Source organism: Ambystoma mexicanum, chromosome 1p, assembly GCF_040938575.1.
Source record: "Ambystoma mexicanum isolate Mex_15411 chromosome 1p, UKY_AmexF1_1, whole genome shotgun sequence".
NCBI lineage: Eukaryota > Metazoa > Chordata > Amphibia > Caudata > Ambystomatidae > Ambystoma > Ambystoma mexicanum.
In genome coordinates, this window is record NC_090921.1 from 100,272,113 (window position 1) to 100,288,888 (window position 16,776).

Consider the following 16,776-nt stretch of genomic DNA (forward strand, 5'->3'; position numbering starts at 1 on the left):
TTTAGGGATTGGCTGGTTTGGCCATTAATTCAAAATCAAAGCAAAGCATGAACTTGGATTGAATTCTAGCACTGGCTGTGCAAAGCCCGAACTGAACAATAAAGCACACTTGTCAGCCTGAAATTGAAATGTCACCTTTCGGGAGTGCTCTGTTCAACAGCAGTCTGGTAGCCTAGTGGTCAATGTCAGCACCCCTCCATCCAGCAGTCTTGAGTTCAATTCCCGGTGAGGGAGGTCAGATCTTTTCTAGGTTTTTTTTGGTTCTAAAAATGTTTGGGAAGCGAAGGTTCAGGAACATTGCCGGTAGGGAGAGTAAGCTCTTTAAAGGCATGCAATGAGATGTGTTTTTCTTTATTTCTGCATATTTCTGTAGCTAGCTGCATTCTTTCAGTCAACATCCCGCCCCATTTAGTGCTCACGTTTTTAAAGAAGTCCACCATTAGCCCGCAGTGTAAGCCTACCCGGGGCCTCCGCCGATGGTCCATGGTGTGTGGGATCCTTACTGGACCAACCCCAGCCGTAACGCAAATCTTAGCTTTGTCTCATTCGACCCCTAACTCGACCCAAGGAGCTACTGCAAACTCTTAGCCTAACACTAGCCCTAAATGAAAGACGCCTATTGTCCTCACATGTGGGATTTTGTTCTCGCTGCTAGTGCATACGAAACTTGGTTCCGACGTGTCCAGGAGTGGGAGAATTACCAGGGACCTTGCAATCTCGTGCCTGGGGGTTTCTAAGCTGGGCATAGGAGCTCCACTGGATGGAGCCAAGTGTCTTGAACTGAGTTTTTGTGATGCAGCAGGAAAAGGCTCTGCAAAAAGGAGCAACTACCAAGGCAAAGAGATGTGCATTCATTAGGGCATCGTGTCGGCAGATTTGTGGCCCTGCCCTGAACGTGTTTATTGACAGGATCGTGAACGCATGTCCGTTTTCAGTGAACAGTGATTTATGCTTTACCCTTTTTTGGTGAAAACGCACACGAGTCAGATGTGTGCTTTCAGTCTGGGTGTTCAGAAAAGCAAGAATTCATAAACACATGCCATTCCCTGGCTCCCAATTGTCCTGTCTGTACACGTGGCATGAAGATAAAAAAGAAACAGCTATTGGCAGCGGTGGGATTCGAACCCACGCCTCCAAAGAGACTGGAGCCTAAATCCAGCGCCTTAGACCGCTCGGCCACGCTACCCTGCTGGTACTGAAACGAGAGCCTCTGAGACCTGTATTTTTTTAGGGATTGGCTGGTTTGGCCATTAATTCAAAATCAAAGCAAAGCATGAACTTGGATTGAATTCTAGCACTGGCTGTGCAAAGCCCGAACTGAACAATAAAGCACACTTGTCAGCCTGAAATTGAAATGTCACCTTTCGGGAGTGCTCTGTTCAACAGCAGTCTGGTAGCCTAGTGGTCAATGTCAGCACCCCTCCATCCAGCAGTCTTGAGTTCAATTCCCGGTGAGGGAGGTCAGATCTTTTCTAGGTTTTTTTTGGTTCTAAAAATGTTTGGGAAGCGAAGGTTCAGGAACATTGCCGGTAGGGAGAGTAAGCTCTTTAAAGGCATGCAATGAGATGTGTTTTTCTTTATTTCTGCATATTTCTGTAGCTAGCTGCATTCTTTCAGTCAACATCCCGCCCCATTTAGTGCTCACGTTTTTAAAGAAGTCCACCATTAGCCCGCAGTGTAAGCCTACCCGGGGCCTCCGCCGATGGTCCATGGTGTGTGGGATCCTTACTGGACCAACCCCAGCCGTAACGCAAATCTTAGCTTTGTCTCATTCGACCCCTAACTCGACCCAAGGAGCTACTGCAAACTCTTAGCCTAACACTAGCCCTAAATGAAAGACGCCTATTGTCCTCACATGTGGGATTTTGTTCTCGCTGCTAGTGCATACGAAACTTGGTTCCGACGTGTCCAGGAGTGGGAGAATTACCAGGGACCTTGCAATCTCGTGCCTGGGGGTTTCTAAGCTGGGCATAGGAGCTCCACTGGATGGAGCCAAGTGTCTTGAACTGAGTTTTTGTGATGCAGCAGGAAAAGGCGCTGCAAAAAGGAGCAACTACCAAGGCAAAGAGATGTGCATTCATTAGGGCATCGTGTCGGCAGATTTGTGGCCCTGCCAAGCACGTGTTTATTGACAGGATCGTGAACGCATGTCCGTTTTCAGTGAACAGTGATTTATGCTTTACCCTTTTTTGGTGAAAACGCACACGAGTCAGATGTGTGCTTTCAGTCTGGGTGTTCAGAAAAGCAAGAATTCATAAACACATGCCATTCCCTGGCTCCCAATTGTCCTGTCTGTACACGTGGCATGAAGATAAAAAAGAAACAGCTATTGGCAGCGGTGGGATTCGAACCCACGCCTCCAAAGAGACTGGAGCCTAAATCCAGCGCCTTAGACCGCTCGGCCACGCTACCCTGCTGGTACTGAAACGAGAGCCTCTGAGACCTGTATTTTTTTAGGGATTGGCTGGTTTGGCCATTAATTCAAAATCAAAGCAAAGCATGAACTTGGATTGAATTCTAGCACTGGCTGTGCAAAGCCCGAACTGAACAATAAAGCACACTTGTCAGCCTGAAATTGAAATGTCACCTTTCGGGAGTGCTCTGTTCAACAGCAGTCTGGTAGCCTAGTGGTCAATGTCAGCACCCCTCCATCCAGCAGTCTTGAGTTCAATTCCCGGTGAGGGAGGTCAGATCTTTTCTAGGTTTTTTTTGGTTCTAAAAATGTTTGGGAAGCGAAGGTTCAGGAACATTGCCGGTAGGGAGAGTAAGCTCTTTAAAGGCATGCAATGAGATGTGTTTTTCTTTATTTCTGCATATTTCTGTAGCTAGCTGCATTCTTTCAGTCAACATCCCGCCCCATTTAGTGCTCACGTTTTTAAAGAAGTCCACCATTAGCCCGCAGTGTAAGCCTACCCGGGGCCTCCGCCGATGGTCCATGGTGTGTGGGATCCTTACTGGACCAACCCCAGCCGTAACGCAAATCTTAGCTTTGTCTCATTCGACCCCTAACTCGACCCAAGGAGCTACTGCAAACTCTTAGCCTAACACTAGCCCTAAATGAAAGACGCCTATTGTCCTCACATGTGGGATTTTGTTCTCGCTGCTAGTGCATACGAAACTTGGTTCCGACGTGTCCAGGAGTGGGAGAATTACCAGGGACCTTGCAATCTCGTGCCTGGGGGTTTCTAAGCTGGGCATAGGAGCTCCACTGGATGGAGCCAAGTGTCTTGAACTGAGTTTTTGTGATGCAGCAGGAAAAGGCGCTGCAAAAAGGAGCAACTACCAAGGCAAAGAGATGTGCATTCATTAGGGCATCGTGTCGGCAGATTTGTGGCCCTGCCAAGCACGTGTTTATTGACAGGATCGTGAACGCATGTCCGTTTTCAGTGAACAGTGATTTATGCTTTACCCTTTTTTGGTGAAAACGCACACGAGTCAGATGTGTGCTTTCAGTCTGGGTGTTCAGAAAAGCAAGAATTCATAAACACATGCCATTCCCTGGCTCCCAATTGTCCTGTCTGTACACGTGGCATGAAGATAAAAAAGAAACAGCTATTGGCAGCGGTGGGATTCGAACCCACGCCTCCAAAGAGACTGGAGCCTAAATCCAGCGCCTTAGACCGCTCGGCCACGCTACCCTGCTGGTACTGAAACGAGAGCCTCTGAGACCTGTATTTTTTTAGGGATTGGCTGGTTTGGCCATTAATTCAAAATCAAAGCAAAGCATGAACTTGGATTGAATTCTAGCACTGGCTGTGCAAAGCCCGAACTGAACAATAAAGCACACTTGTCAGCCTGAAATTGAAATGTCACCTTTCGGGAGTGCTCTGTTCAACAGCAGTCTGGTAGCCTAGTGGTCAATGTCAGCACCCCTCCATCCAGCAGTCTTGAGTTCAATTCCCGGTGAGGGAGGTCAGATCTTTTCTAGGTTTTTTTTGGTTCTAAAAATGTTTGGGAAGCGAAGGTTCAGGAACATTGCCGGTAGGGAGAGTAAGCTCTTTAAAGGCATGCAATGAGATGTGTTTTTCTTTATTTCTGCATATTTCTGTAGCTAGCTGCATTCTTTCAGTCAACATCCCGCCCCATTTAGTGCTCACGTTTTTAAAGAAGTCCACCATTAGCCCGCAGTGTAAGCCTACCCGGGGCCTCCGCCGATGGTCCATGGTGTGTGGGATCCTTACTGGACCAACCCCAGCCGTAACGCAAATCTTAGCTTTGTCTCATTCGACCCCTAACTCGACCCAAGGAGCTACTGCAAACTCTTAGCCTAACACTAGCCCTAAATGAAAGACGCCTATTGTCCTCACATGTGGGATTTTGTTCTCGCTGCTAGTGCATACGAAACTTGGTTCCGACGTGTCCAGGAGTGGGAGAATTACCAGGGACCTTGCAATCTCGTGCCTGGGGGTTTCTAAGCTGGGCATAGGAGCTCCACTGGATGGAGCCAAGTGTCTTGAACTGAGTTTTTGTGATGCAGCAGGAAAAGGCGCTGCAAAAAGGAGCAACTACCAAGGCAAAGAGATGTGCATTCATTAGGGCATCGTGTCGGCAGATTTGTGGCCCTGCCAAGCACGTGTTTATTGACAGGATCGTGAACGCATGTCCGTTTTCAGTGAACAGTGATTTATGCTTTACCCTTTTTTGGTGAAAACGCACACGAGTCAGATGTGTGCTTTCAGTCTGGGTGTTCAGAAAAGCAAGAATTCATAAACACATGCCATTCCCTGGCTCCCAATTGTCCTGTCTGTACACGTGGCATGAAGATAAAAAAGAAACAGCTATTGGCAGCGGTGGGATTCGAACCCACGCCTCCAAAGAGACTGGAGCCTAAATCCAGCGCCTTAGACCGCTCGGCCACGCTACCCTGCTGGTACTGAAACGAGAGCCTCTGAGACCTGTATTTTTTTAGGGATTGGCTGGTTTGGCCATTAATTCAAAATCAAAGCAAAGCATGAACTTGGATTGAATTCTAGCACTGGCTGTGCAAAGCCCGAACTGAACAATAAAGCACACTTGTCAGCCTGAAATTGAAATGTCACCTTTCGGGAGTGCTCTGTTCAACAGCAGTCTGGTAGCCTAGTGGTCAATGTCAGCACCCCTCCATCCAGCAGTCTTGAGTTCAATTCCCGGTGAGGGAGGTCAGATCTTTTCTAGGTTTTTTTTGGTTCTAAAAATGTTTGGGAAGCGAAGGTTCAGGAACATTGCCGGTAGGGAGAGTAAGCTCTTTAAAGGCATGCAATGAGATGTGTTTTTCTTTATTTCTGCATATTTCTGTAGCTAGCTGCATTCTTTCAGTCAACATCCCGCCCCATTTAGTGCTCACGTTTTTAAAGAAGTCCACCATTAGCCCGCAGTGTAAGCCTACCCGGGGCCTCCGCCGATGGTCCATGGTGTGTGGGATCCTTACTGGACCAACCCCAGCCGTAACGCAAATCTTAGCTTTGTCTCATTCGACCCCTAACTCGACCCAAGGAGCTACTGCAAACTCTTAGCCTAACACTAGCCCTAAATGAAAGACGCCTATTGTCCTCACATGTGGGATTTTGTTCTCGCTGCTAGTGCATACGAAACTTGGTTCCGACGTGTCCAGGAGTGGGAGAATTACCAGGGACCTTGCAATCTCGTGCCTGGGGGTTTCTAAGCTGGGCATAGGAGCTCCACTGGATGGAGCCAAGTGTCTTGAACTGAGTTTTTGTGATGCAGCAGGAAAAGGCGCTGCAAAAAGGAGCAACTACCAAGGCAAAGAGATGTGCATTCATTAGGGCATCGTGTCGGCAGATTTGTGGCCCTGCCAAGCACGTGTTTATTGACAGGATCGTGAACGCATGTCCGTTTTCAGTGAACAGTGATTTATGCTTTACCCTTTTTTGGTGAAAACGCACACGAGTCAGATGTGTGCTTTCAGTCTGGGTGTTCAGAAAAGCAAGAATTCATAAACACATGCCATTCCCTGGCTCCCAATTGTCCTGTCTGTACACGTGGCATGAAGATAAAAAAGAAACAGCTATTGGCAGCGGTGGGATTCGAACCCACGCCTCCAAAGAGACTGGAGCCTAAATCCAGCGCCTTAGACCGCTCGGCCACGCTACCCTGCTGGTACTGAAACGAGAGCCTCTGAGACCTGTATTTTTTTAGGGATTGGCTGGTTTGGCCATTAATTCAAAATCAAAGCAAAGCATGAACTTGGATTGAATTCTAGCACTGGCTGTGCAAAGCCCGAACTGAACAATAAAGCACACTTGTCAGCCTGAAATTGAAATGTCACCTTTCGGGAGTGCTCTGTTCGACAGCAGTCTGGTAGCCTAGTGGTCAATGTCAGCACCCCTCCATCCAGCAGTCTTGAGTTCAATTCCCGGTGAGGGAGGTCAGATCTTTTCTAGGTTTTTTTTGGTTCTAAAAATGTTTGGGAAGCGAAGGTTCAGGAACATTGCCGGTAGGGAGAGTAAGCTCTTTAAAGGCATGCAATGAGATGTGTTTTTCTTTATTTCTGCATATTTCTGTAGCTAGCTGCATTCTTTCAGTCAACATCCCGCCCCATTTAGTGCTCACGTTTTTAAAGAAGTCCACCATTAGCCCGCAGTGTAAGCCTACCCGGGGCCTCCGCCGATGGTCCATGGTGTGTGGGATCCTTACTGGACCAACCCCAGCCGTAACGCAAATCTTAGCTTTGTCTCATTCGACCCCTAACTCGACCCAAGGAGCTACTGCAAACTCTTAGCCTAACACTAGCCCTAAATGAAAGACGCCTATTGTCCTCACATGTGGGATTTTGTTCTCGCTGCTAGTGCATACGAAACTTGGTTCCGACGTGTCCAGGAGTGGGAGAATTACCAGGGACCTTGCAATCTCGTGCCTGGGGGTTTCTAAGCTGGGCATAGGAGCTCCACTGGATGGAGCCAAGTGTCTTGAACTGAGTTTTTGTGATGCAGCAGGAAAAGGCGCTGCAAAAAGGAGCAACTACCAAGGCAAAGAGATGTGCATTCATTAGGGCATCGTGTCGGCAGATTTGTGGCCCTGCCAAGCACGTGTTTATTGACAGGATCGTGAACGCATGTCCGTTTTCAGTGAACAGTGATTTATGCTTTACCCTTTTTTGGTGAAAACGCACACGAGTCAGATGTGTGCTTTCAGTCTGGGTGTTCAGAAAAGCAAGAATTCATAAACACATGCCATTCCCTGGCTCCCAATTGTCCTGTCTGTACACGTGGCATGAAGATAAAAAAGAAACAGCTATTGGCAGCGGTGGGATTCGAACCCACGCCTCCAAAGAGACTGGAGCCTAAATCCAGCGCCTTAGACCGCTCGGCCACGCTACCCTGCTGGTACTGAAACGAGAGCCTCTGAGACCTGTATTTTTTTAGGGATTGGCTGGTTTGGCCATTAATTCAAAATCAAAGCAAAGCATGAACTTGGATTGAATTCTAGCACTGGCTGTGCAAAGCCCGAACTGAACAATAAAGCACACTTGTCAGCCTGAAATTGAAATGTCACCTTTCGGGAGTGCTCTGTTCGACAGCAGTCTGGTAGCCTAGTGGTCAATGTCAGCACCCCTCCATCCAGCAGTCTTGAGTTCAATTCCCGGTGAGGGAGGTCAGATCTTTTCTAGGTTTTTTTTGGTTCTAAAAATGTTTGGGAAGCGAAGGTTCAGGAACATTGCCGGTAGGGAGAGTAAGCTCTTTAAAGGCATGCAATGAGATGTGTTTTTCTTTATTTCTGCATATTTCTGTAGCTAGCTGCATTCTTTCAGTCAACATCCCGCCCCATTTAGTGCTCACGTTTTTAAAGAAGTCCACCATTAGCCCGCAGTGTAAGCCTACCCGGGGCCTCCGCCGATGGTCCATGGTGTGTGGGATCCTTACTGGACCAACCCCAGCCGTAACGCAAATCTTAGCTTTGTCTCATTCGACCCCTAACTCGACCCAAGGAGCTACTGCAAACTCTTAGCCTAACACTAGCCCTAAATGAAAGACGCCTATTGTCCTCACATGTGGGATTTTGTTCTCGCTGCTAGTGCATACGAAACTTGGTTCCGACGTGTCCAGGAGTGGGAGAATTACCAGGGACCTTGCAATCTCGTGCCTGGGGGTTTCTAAGCTGGGCATAGGAGCTCCACTGGATGGAGCCAAGTGTCTTGAACTGAGTTTTTGTGATGCAGCAGGAAAAGGCGCTGCAAAAAGGAGCAACTACCAAGGCAAAGAGATGTGCATTCATTAGGGCATCGTGTCGGCAGATTTGTGGCCCTGCCAAGCACGTGTTTATTGACAGGATCGTGAACGCATGTCCGTTTTCAGTGAACAGTGATTTATGCTTTACCCTTTTTTGGTGAAAACGCACACGAGTCAGATGTGTGCTTTCAGTCTGGGTGTTCAGAAAAGCAAGAATTCATAAACACATGCCATTCCCTGGCTCCCAATTGTCCTGTCTGTACACGTGGCATGAAGATAAAAAAGAAACAGCTATTGGCAGCGGTGGGATTCGAACCCACGCCTCCAAAGAGACTGGAGCCTAAATCCAGCGCCTTAGACCGCTCGGCCACGCTACCCTGCTGGTACTGAAACGAGAGCCTCTGAGACCTGTATTTTTTTAGGGATTGGCTGGTTTGGCCATTAATTCAAAATCAAAGCAAAGCATGAACTTGGATTGAATTCTAGCACTGGCTCTGCAAAGCCCGAACTGAACAATAAAGCACACTTGTCAGCCTGAAATTGAAATGTCACCTTTCGGGAGTGCTCTGTTCAACAGCAGTCTGGTAGCCTAGTGGTCAATGTCAGCACCCCTCCATCCAGCAGTCTTGAGTTCAATTCCCGGTGAGGGAGGTCAGATCTTTTCTAGGTTTTTTTTGGTTCTAAAAATGTTTGGGAAGCGAAGGTTCAGGAACATTGCCGGTAGGGAGAGTAAGCTCTTTAAAGGCATGCAATGAGATGTGTTTTTCTTTATTTCTGCATATTTCTGTAGCTAGCTGCATTCTTTCAGTCAACATCCCGCCCCATTTAGTGCTCACGTTTTTAAAGAAGTCCACCATTAGCCCGCAGTGTAAGCCTACCCGGGGCCTCCGCCGATGGTCCATGGTGTGTGGGATCCTTACTGGACCAACCCCAGCCGTAACGCAAATCTTAGCTTTGTCTCATTCGACCCCTAACTCGACCCAAGGAGCTACTGCAAACTCTTAGCCTAACACTAGCCCTAAATGAAAGACGCCTATTGTCCTCACATGTGGGATTTTGTTCTCGCTGCTAGTGCATACGAAACTTGGTTCCGACGTGTCCAGGAGTGGGAGAATTACCAGGGACCTTGCAATCTCGTGCCTGGGGGTTTCTAAGCTGGGCATAGGAGCTCCACTGGATGGAGCCAAGTGTCTTGAACTGAGTTTTTGTGATGCAGCAGGAAAAGGCGCTGCAAAAAGGAGCAACTACCAAGGCAAAGAGATGTGCATTCATTAGGGCATCGTGTCGGCAGATTTGTGGCCCTGCCAAGCACGTGTTTATTGACAGGATCGTGAACGCATGTCCGTTTTCAGTGAACAGTGATTTATGCTTTACCCTTTTTTGGTGAAAACGCACACGAGTCAGATGTGTGCTTTCAGTCTGGGTGTTCAGAAAAGCAAGAATTCATAAACACATGCCATTCCCTGGCTCCCAATTGTCCTGTCTGTACACGTGGCATGAAGATAAAAAAGAAACAGCTATTGGCAGCGGTGGGATTCGAACCCACGCCTCCAAAGAGACTGGAGCCTAAATCCAGCGCCTTAGACCGCTCGGCCACGCTACCCTGCTGGTACTGAAACGAGAGCCTCTGAGACCTGTATTTTTTTAGGGATTGGCTGGTTTGGCCATTAATTCAAAATCAAAGCAAAGCATGAACTTGGATTGAATTCTAGCACTGGCTGTGCAAAGCCCGAACTGAACAATAAAGCACACTTGTCAGCCTGAAATTGAAATGTCACCTTTCGGGAGTGCTCTGTTCAACAGCAGTCTGGTAGCCTAGTGGTCAATGTCAGCACCCCTCCATCCAGCAGTCTTGAGTTCAATTCCCGGTGAGGGAGGTCAGATCTTTTCTAGGTTTTTTTTGGTTCTAAAAATGTTTGGGAAGCGAAGGTTCAGGAACATTGCCGGTAGGGAGAGTAAGCTCTTTAAAGGCATGCAATGAGATGTGTTTTTCTTTATTTCTGCATATTTCTGTAGCTAGCTGCATTCTTTCAGTCAACATCCCGCCCCATTTAGTGCTCACGTTTTTAAAGAAGTCCACCATTAGCCCGCAGTGTAAGCCTACCCGGGGCCTCCGCCGATGGTCCATGGTGTGTGGGATCCTTACTGGACCAACCCCAGCCGTAACGCAAATCTTAGCTTTGTCTCATTCGACCCCTAACTCGACCCAAGGAGCTACTGCAAACTCTTAGCCTAACACTAGCCCTAAATGAAAGACGCCTATTGTCCTCACATGTGGGATTTTGTTCTCGCTGCTAGTGCATACGAAACTTGGTTCCGACGTGTCCAGGAGTGGGAGAATTACCAGGGACCTTGCAATCTCGTGCCTGGGGGTTTCTAAGCTGGGCATAGGAGCTCCACTGGATGGAGCCAAGTGTCTTGAACTGAGTTTTTGTGATGCAGCAGGAAAAGGCGCTGCAAAAAGGAGCAACTACCAAGGCAAAGAGATGTGCATTCATTAGGGCATCGTGTCGGCAGATTTGTGGCCCTGCCAAGCACGTGTTTATTGACAGGATCGTGAACGCATGTCCGTTTTCAGTGAACAGTGATTTATGCTTTACCCTTTTTTGGTGAAAACGCACACGAGTCAGATGTGTGCTTTCAGTCTGGGTGTTCAGAAAAGCAAGAATTCATAAACACATGCCATTCCCTGGCTCCCAATTGTCCTGTCTGTACACGTGGCATGAAGATAAAAAAGAAACAGCTATTGGCAGCGGTGGGATTCGAACCCACGCCTCCAAAGAGACTGGAGCCTAAATCCAGCGCCTTAGACCGCTCGGCCACGCTACCCTGCTGGTACTGAAACGAGAGCCTCTGAGACCTGTATTTTTTTAGGGATTGGCTGGTTTGGCCATTAATTCAAAATCAAAGCAAAGCATGAACTTGGATTGAATTCTAGCACTGGCTGTGCAAAGCCCGAACTGAACAATAAAGCACACTTGTCAGCCTGAAATTGAAATGTCACCTTTCGGGAGTGCTCTGTTCAACAGCAGTCTGGTAGCCTAGTGGTCAATGTCAGCACCCCTCCATCCAGCAGTCTTGAGTTCAATTCCCGGTGAGGGAGGTCAGATCTTTTCTAGGTTTTTTTTGGTTCTAAAAATGTTTGGGAAGCGAAGGTTCAGGAACATTGCCGGTAGGGAGAGTAAGCTCTTTAAAGGCATGCAATGAGATGTGTTTTTCTTTATTTCTGCATATTTCTGTAGCTAGCTGCATTCTTTCAGTCAACATCCCGCCCCATTTAGTGCTCACGTTTTTAAAGAAGTCCACCATTAGCCCGCAGTGTAAGCCTACCCGGGGCCTCCGCCGATGGTCCATGGTGTGTGGGATCCTTACTGGACCAACCCCAGCCGTAACGCAAATCTTAGCTTTGTCTCATTCGACCCCTAACTCGACCCAAGGAGCTACTGCAAACTCTTAGCCTAACACTAGCCCTAAATGAAAGACGCCTATTGTCCTCACATGTGGGATTTTGTTCTCGCTGCTAGTGCATACGAAACTTGGTTCCGACGTGTCCAGGAGTGGGAGAATTACCAGGGACCTTGCAATCTCGTGCCTGGGGGTTTCTAAGCTGGGCATAGGAGCTCCACTGGATGGAGCCAAGTGTCTTGAACTGAGTTTTTGTGATGCAGCAGGAAAAGGCGCTGCAAAAAGGAGCAACTACCAAGGCAAAGAGATGTGCATTCATTAGGGCATCGTGTCGGCAGATTTGTGGCCCTGCCAAGCACGTGTTTATTGACAGGATCGTGAACGCATGTCCGTTTTCAGTGAACAGTGATTTATGCTTTACCCTTTTTTGGTGAAAACGCACACGAGTCAGATGTGTGCTTTCAGTCTGGGTGTTCAGAAAAGCAAGAATTCATAAACACATGCCATTCCCTGGCTCCCAATTGTCCTGTCTGTACACGTGGCATGAAGATAAAAAAGAAACAGCTATTGGCAGCGGTGGGATTCGAACCCACGCCTCCAAAGAGACTGGAGCCTAAATCCAGCGCCTTAGACCGCTCGGCCACGCTACCCTGCTGGTACTGAAACGAGAGCCTCTGAGACCTGTATTTTTTTAGGGATTGGCTGGTTTGGCCATTAATTCAAAATCAAAGCAAAGCATGAACTTGGATTGAATTCTAGCACTGGCTGTGCAAAGCCCGAACTGAACAATAAAGCACACTTGTCAGCCTGAAATTGAAATGTCACCTTTCGGGAGTGCTCTGTTCGACAGCAGTCTGGTAGCCTAGTGGTCAATGTCAGCACCCCTCCATCCAGCAGTCTTGAGTTCAATTCCCGGTGAGGGAGGTCAGATCTTTTCTAGGTTTTTTTTGGTTCTAAAAATGTTTGGGAAGCGAAGGTTCAGGAACATTGCCGGTAGGGAGAGTAAGCTCTTTAAAGGCATGCAATGAGATGTGTTTTTCTTTATTTCTGCATATTTCTGTAGCTAGCTGCATTCTTTCAGTCAACATCCCGCCCCATTTAGTGCTCACGTTTTTAAAGAAGTCCACCATTAGCCCGCAGTGTAAGCCTACCCGGGGCCTCCGCCGATGGTCCATGGTGTGTGGGATCCTTACTGGACCAACCCCAGCCGTAACGCAAATCTTAGCTTTGTCTCATTCGACCCCTAACTCGACCCAAGGAGCTACTGCAAACTCTTAGCCTAACACTAGCCCTAAATGAAAGACGCCTATTGTCCTCACATGTGGGATTTTGTTCTCGCTGCTAGTGCATACGAAACTTGGTTCCGACGTGTCCAGGAGTGGGAGAATTACCAGGGACCTTGCAATCTCGTGCCTGGGGGTTTCTAAGCTGGGCATAGGAGCTCCACTGGATGGAGCCAAGTGTCTTGAACTGAGTTTTTGTGATGCAGCAGGAAAAGGCGCTGCAAAAAGGAGCAACTACCAAGGCAAAGAGATGTGCATTCATTAGGGCATCGTGTCGGCAGATTTGTGGCCCTGCCAAGCACGTGTTTATTGACAGGATCGTGAACGCATGTCCGTTTTCAGTGAACAGTGATTTATGCTTTACCCTTTTTTGGTGAAAACGCACACGAGTCAGATGTGTGCTTTCAGTCTGGGTGTTCAGAAAAGCAAGAATTCATAAACACATGCCATTCCCTGGCTCCCAATTGTCCTGTCTGTACACGTGGCATGAAGATAAAAAAGAAACAGCTATTGGCAGCGGTGGGATTCGAACCCACGCCTCCAAAGAGACTGGAGCCTAAATCCAGCGCCTTAGACCGCTCGGCCACGCTACCCTGCTGGTACTGAAACGAGAGCCTCTGAGACCTGTATTTTTTTAGGGATTGGCTGGTTTGGCCATTAATTCAAAATCAAAGCAAAGCATGAACTTGGATTGAATTCTAGCACTGGCTGTGCAAAGCCCGAACTGAACAATAAAGCACACTTGTCAGCCTGAAATTGAAATGTCACCTTTCGGGAGTGCTCTGTTCGACAGCAGTCTGGTAGCCTAGTGGTCAATGTCAGCACCCCTCCATCCAGCAGTCTTGAGTTCAATTCCCGGTGAGGGAGGTCAGATCTTTTCTAGGTTTTTTTTGGTTCTAAAAATGTTTGGGAAGCGAAGGTTCAGGAACATTGCCGGTAGGGAGAGTAAGCTCTTTAAAGGCATGCAATGAGATGTGTTTTTCTTTATTTCTGCATATTTCTGTAGCTAGCTGCATTCTTTCAGTCAACATCCCGCCCCATTTAGTGCTCACGTTTTTAAAGAAGTCCACCATTAGCCCGCAGTGTAAGCCTACCCGGGGCCTCCGCCGATGGTCCATGGTGTGTGGGATCCTTACTGGACCAACCCCAGCCGTAACGCAAATCTTAGCTTTGTCTCATTCGACCCCTAACTCGACCCAAGGAGCTACTGCAAACTCTTAGCCTAACACTAGCCCTAAATGAAAGACGCCTATTGTCCTCACATGTGGGATTTTGTTCTCGCTGCTAGTGCATACGAAACTTGGTTCCGACGTGTCCAGGAGTGGGAGAATTACCAGGGACCTTGCAATCTCGTGCCTGGGGGTTTCTAAGCTGGGCCTAGGAGCTCCACTGGATGGAGCCAAGTGTCTTGAACTGAGTTTTTGTGATGCAGCAGGAAAAGGCGCTGCAAAAAGGAGCAACTACCAAGGCAAAGAGATGTGCATTCATTAGGGCATCGTGTCGGCAGATTTGTGGCCCTGCCAAGCACGTGTTTATTGACAGGATCGTGAACGCATGTCCGTTTTCAGTGAACAGTGATTTATGCTTTACCCTTTTTTGGTGAAAACGCACACGAGTCAGATGTGTGCTTTCAGTCTGGGTGTTCAGAAAAGCAAGAATTCATAAACACATGCCATTCCCTGGCTCCCAATTGTCCTGTCTGTACACGTGGCATGAAGATAAAAAAGAAACAGCTATTGGCAGCGGTGGGATTCGAACCCACGCCTCCAAAGAGACTGGAGCCTAAATCCAGCGCCTTAGACCGCTCGGCCACGCTACCCTGCTGGTACTGAAACGAGAGCCTCTGAGACCTGTATTTTTTTAGGGATTGGCTGGTTTGGCCATTAATTCAAAATCAAAGCAAAGCATGAACTTGGATTGAATTCTAGCACTGGCTCTGCAAAGCCCGAACTGAACAATAAAGCACACTTGTCAGCCTGAAATTGAAATGTCACCTTTCGGGAGTGCTCTGTTCAACAGCAGTCTGGTAGCCTAGTGGTCAATGTCAGCACCCCTCCATCCAGCAGTCTTGAGTTCAATTCCCGGTGAGGGAGGTCAGATCTTTTCTAGGTTTTTTTTGGTTCTAAAAATGTTTGGGAAGCGAAGGTTCAGGAACATTGCCGGTAGGGAGAGTAAGCTCTTTAAAGGCATGCAATGAGATGTGTTTTTCTTTATTTCTGCATATTTCTGTAGCTAGCTGCATTCTTTCAGTCAACATCCCGCCCCATTTAGTGCTCACGTTTTTAAAGAAGTCCACCATTAGCCCGCAGTGTAAGCCTACCCGGGGCCTCCGCCGATGGTCCATGGTGTGTGGGATCCTTACTGGACCAACCCCAGCCGTAACGCAAATCTTAGCTTTGTCTCATTCGACCCCTAACTCGACCCAAGGAGCTACTGCAAACTCTTAGCCTAACACTAGCCCTAAATGAAAGACGCCTATTGTCCTCACATGTGGGATTTTGTTCTCGCTGCTAGTGCATACGAAACTTGGTTCCGACGTGTCCAGGAGTGGGAGAATTACCAGGGACCTTGCAATCTCGTGCCTGGGGGTTTCTAAGCTGGGCATAGGAGCTCCACTGGATGGAGCCAAGTGTCTTGAACTGAGTTTTTGTGATGCAGCAGGAAAAGGCGCTGCAAAAAGGAGCAACTACCAAGGCAAAGAGATGTGCATTCATTAGGGCATCGTGTCGGCAGATTTGTGGCCCTGCCAAGCACGTGTTTATTGACAGGATCGTGAACGCATGTCCGTTTTCAGTGAACAGTGATTTATGCTTTACCCTTTTTTGGTGAAAACGCACACGAGTCAGATGTGTGCTTTCAGTCTGGGTGTTCAGAAAAGCAAGAATTCATAAACACATGCCATTCCCTGGCTCCCAATTGTCCTGTCTGTACACGTGGCATGAAGATAAAAAAGAAACAGCTATTGGCAGCGGTGGGATTCGAACCCACGCCTCCAAAGAGACTGGAGCCTAAATCCAGCGCCTTAGACCGCTCGGCCACGCTACCCTGCTGGTACTGAAACGAGAGCCTCTGAGACCTGTATTTTTTTAGGGATTGGCTGGTTTGGCCATTAATTCAAAATCAAAGCAAAGCATGAACTTGGATTGAATTCTAGCACTGGCTGTGCAAAGCCCGAACTGAACAATAAAGCACACTTGTCAGCCTGAAATTGAAATGTCACCTTTCGGGAGTGCTCTGTTCGACAGCAGTCTGGTAGCCTAGTGGTCAATGTCAGCACCCCTCCATCCAGCAGTCTTGAGTTCAATTCCCGGTGAGGGAGGTCAGATCTTTTCTAGGTTTTTTTTGGTTCTAAAAATGTTTGGGAAGCGAAGGTTCAGGAACATTGCCGGTAGGGAGAGTAAGCTCTTTAAAGGCATGCAATGAGATGTGTTTTTCTTTATTTCTGCATATTTCTGTAGCTAGCTGCATTCTTTCAGTCAACATCCCGCCCCATTTAGTGCTCACGTTTTTAAAGAAGTCCACCATTAGCCCGCAGTGTAAGCCTACCCGGGGCCTCCGCCGATGGTCCATGGTGTGTGGGATCCTTACTGGACCAACCCCAGCCGTAACGCAAATCTTAGCTTTGTCTCATTCGACCCCTAACTCGACCCAAGGAGCTACTGCAAACTCTTAGCCTAACACTAGCCCTAAATGAAAGACGCCTATTGTCCTCACATGTGGGATTTTGTTCTCGCTGCTAGTGCATACGAAACTTGGTTCCGACGTGTCCAGGAGTGGGAGAATTACCAGGGACCTTGCAATCTCGTGCCTGGGGGTTTCTAAGCTGGGCATAGGAGCTCCACTGGATGGAGCCAAGTGTCTTGAACTGAGTTTTTGTGATGCAGCAGGAAAAGGCGCTGCAAAAAGGAGCAACTACCAAGGCA

At 48.0% G+C, this 16,776-nt stretch overlaps 13 non-coding genes across 13 annotated transcripts; all 13 read right to left on the reverse strand.

Annotated features, from left to right (window-relative positions):
- Positions 1-1,104: 1,104 nt before the first annotated feature.
- On the reverse strand, positions 1,105-1,186 carry TRNAL-UAG (transfer RNA leucine (anticodon UAG)). Its single transcript has one exon. It is a non-coding gene; the product is annotated as a tRNA-Leu (tRNA).
- A 1,144-nt stretch (positions 1,187-2,330) lies between these two features.
- Positions 2,331-2,412, reverse strand: TRNAL-UAG (transfer RNA leucine (anticodon UAG)). Its single transcript has one exon. It is a non-coding gene; the product is annotated as a tRNA-Leu (tRNA).
- A 1,144-nt stretch (positions 2,413-3,556) lies between these two features.
- On the reverse strand, positions 3,557-3,638 carry TRNAL-UAG (transfer RNA leucine (anticodon UAG)). The gene has a single exon. It is a non-coding gene; the product is annotated as a tRNA-Leu (tRNA).
- A 1,144-nt stretch (positions 3,639-4,782) lies between these two features.
- TRNAL-UAG (transfer RNA leucine (anticodon UAG)) lies at positions 4,783-4,864 on the reverse strand. Its single transcript has one exon. It is a non-coding gene; the product is annotated as a tRNA-Leu (tRNA).
- A 1,144-nt stretch (positions 4,865-6,008) lies between these two features.
- On the reverse strand, positions 6,009-6,090 carry TRNAL-UAG (transfer RNA leucine (anticodon UAG)). Its single transcript has one exon. It is a non-coding gene; the product is annotated as a tRNA-Leu (tRNA).
- Positions 6,091-7,234: 1,144 nt separating this feature from the next.
- On the reverse strand, positions 7,235-7,316 carry TRNAL-UAG (transfer RNA leucine (anticodon UAG)). Its single transcript has one exon. It is a non-coding gene; the product is annotated as a tRNA-Leu (tRNA).
- A 1,144-nt stretch (positions 7,317-8,460) lies between these two features.
- Positions 8,461-8,542, reverse strand: TRNAL-UAG (transfer RNA leucine (anticodon UAG)). Its single transcript has one exon. It is a non-coding gene; the product is annotated as a tRNA-Leu (tRNA).
- A 1,144-nt stretch (positions 8,543-9,686) lies between these two features.
- On the reverse strand, positions 9,687-9,768 carry TRNAL-UAG (transfer RNA leucine (anticodon UAG)). The gene has a single exon. It is a non-coding gene; the product is annotated as a tRNA-Leu (tRNA).
- A 1,144-nt stretch (positions 9,769-10,912) lies between these two features.
- Positions 10,913-10,994, reverse strand: TRNAL-UAG (transfer RNA leucine (anticodon UAG)). Its single transcript has one exon. It is a non-coding gene; the product is annotated as a tRNA-Leu (tRNA).
- A 1,144-nt stretch (positions 10,995-12,138) lies between these two features.
- TRNAL-UAG (transfer RNA leucine (anticodon UAG)) lies at positions 12,139-12,220 on the reverse strand. The gene has a single exon. It is a non-coding gene; the product is annotated as a tRNA-Leu (tRNA).
- Positions 12,221-13,364: 1,144 nt separating this feature from the next.
- Positions 13,365-13,446, reverse strand: TRNAL-UAG (transfer RNA leucine (anticodon UAG)). Its single transcript has one exon. It is a non-coding gene; the product is annotated as a tRNA-Leu (tRNA).
- A 1,144-nt stretch (positions 13,447-14,590) lies between these two features.
- Positions 14,591-14,672, reverse strand: TRNAL-UAG (transfer RNA leucine (anticodon UAG)). The gene has a single exon. It is a non-coding gene; the product is annotated as a tRNA-Leu (tRNA).
- Positions 14,673-15,816: 1,144 nt separating this feature from the next.
- On the reverse strand, positions 15,817-15,898 carry TRNAL-UAG (transfer RNA leucine (anticodon UAG)). The gene has a single exon. It is a non-coding gene; the product is annotated as a tRNA-Leu (tRNA).
- Between the last annotated feature and the right edge of the window lie 878 nt (positions 15,899-16,776).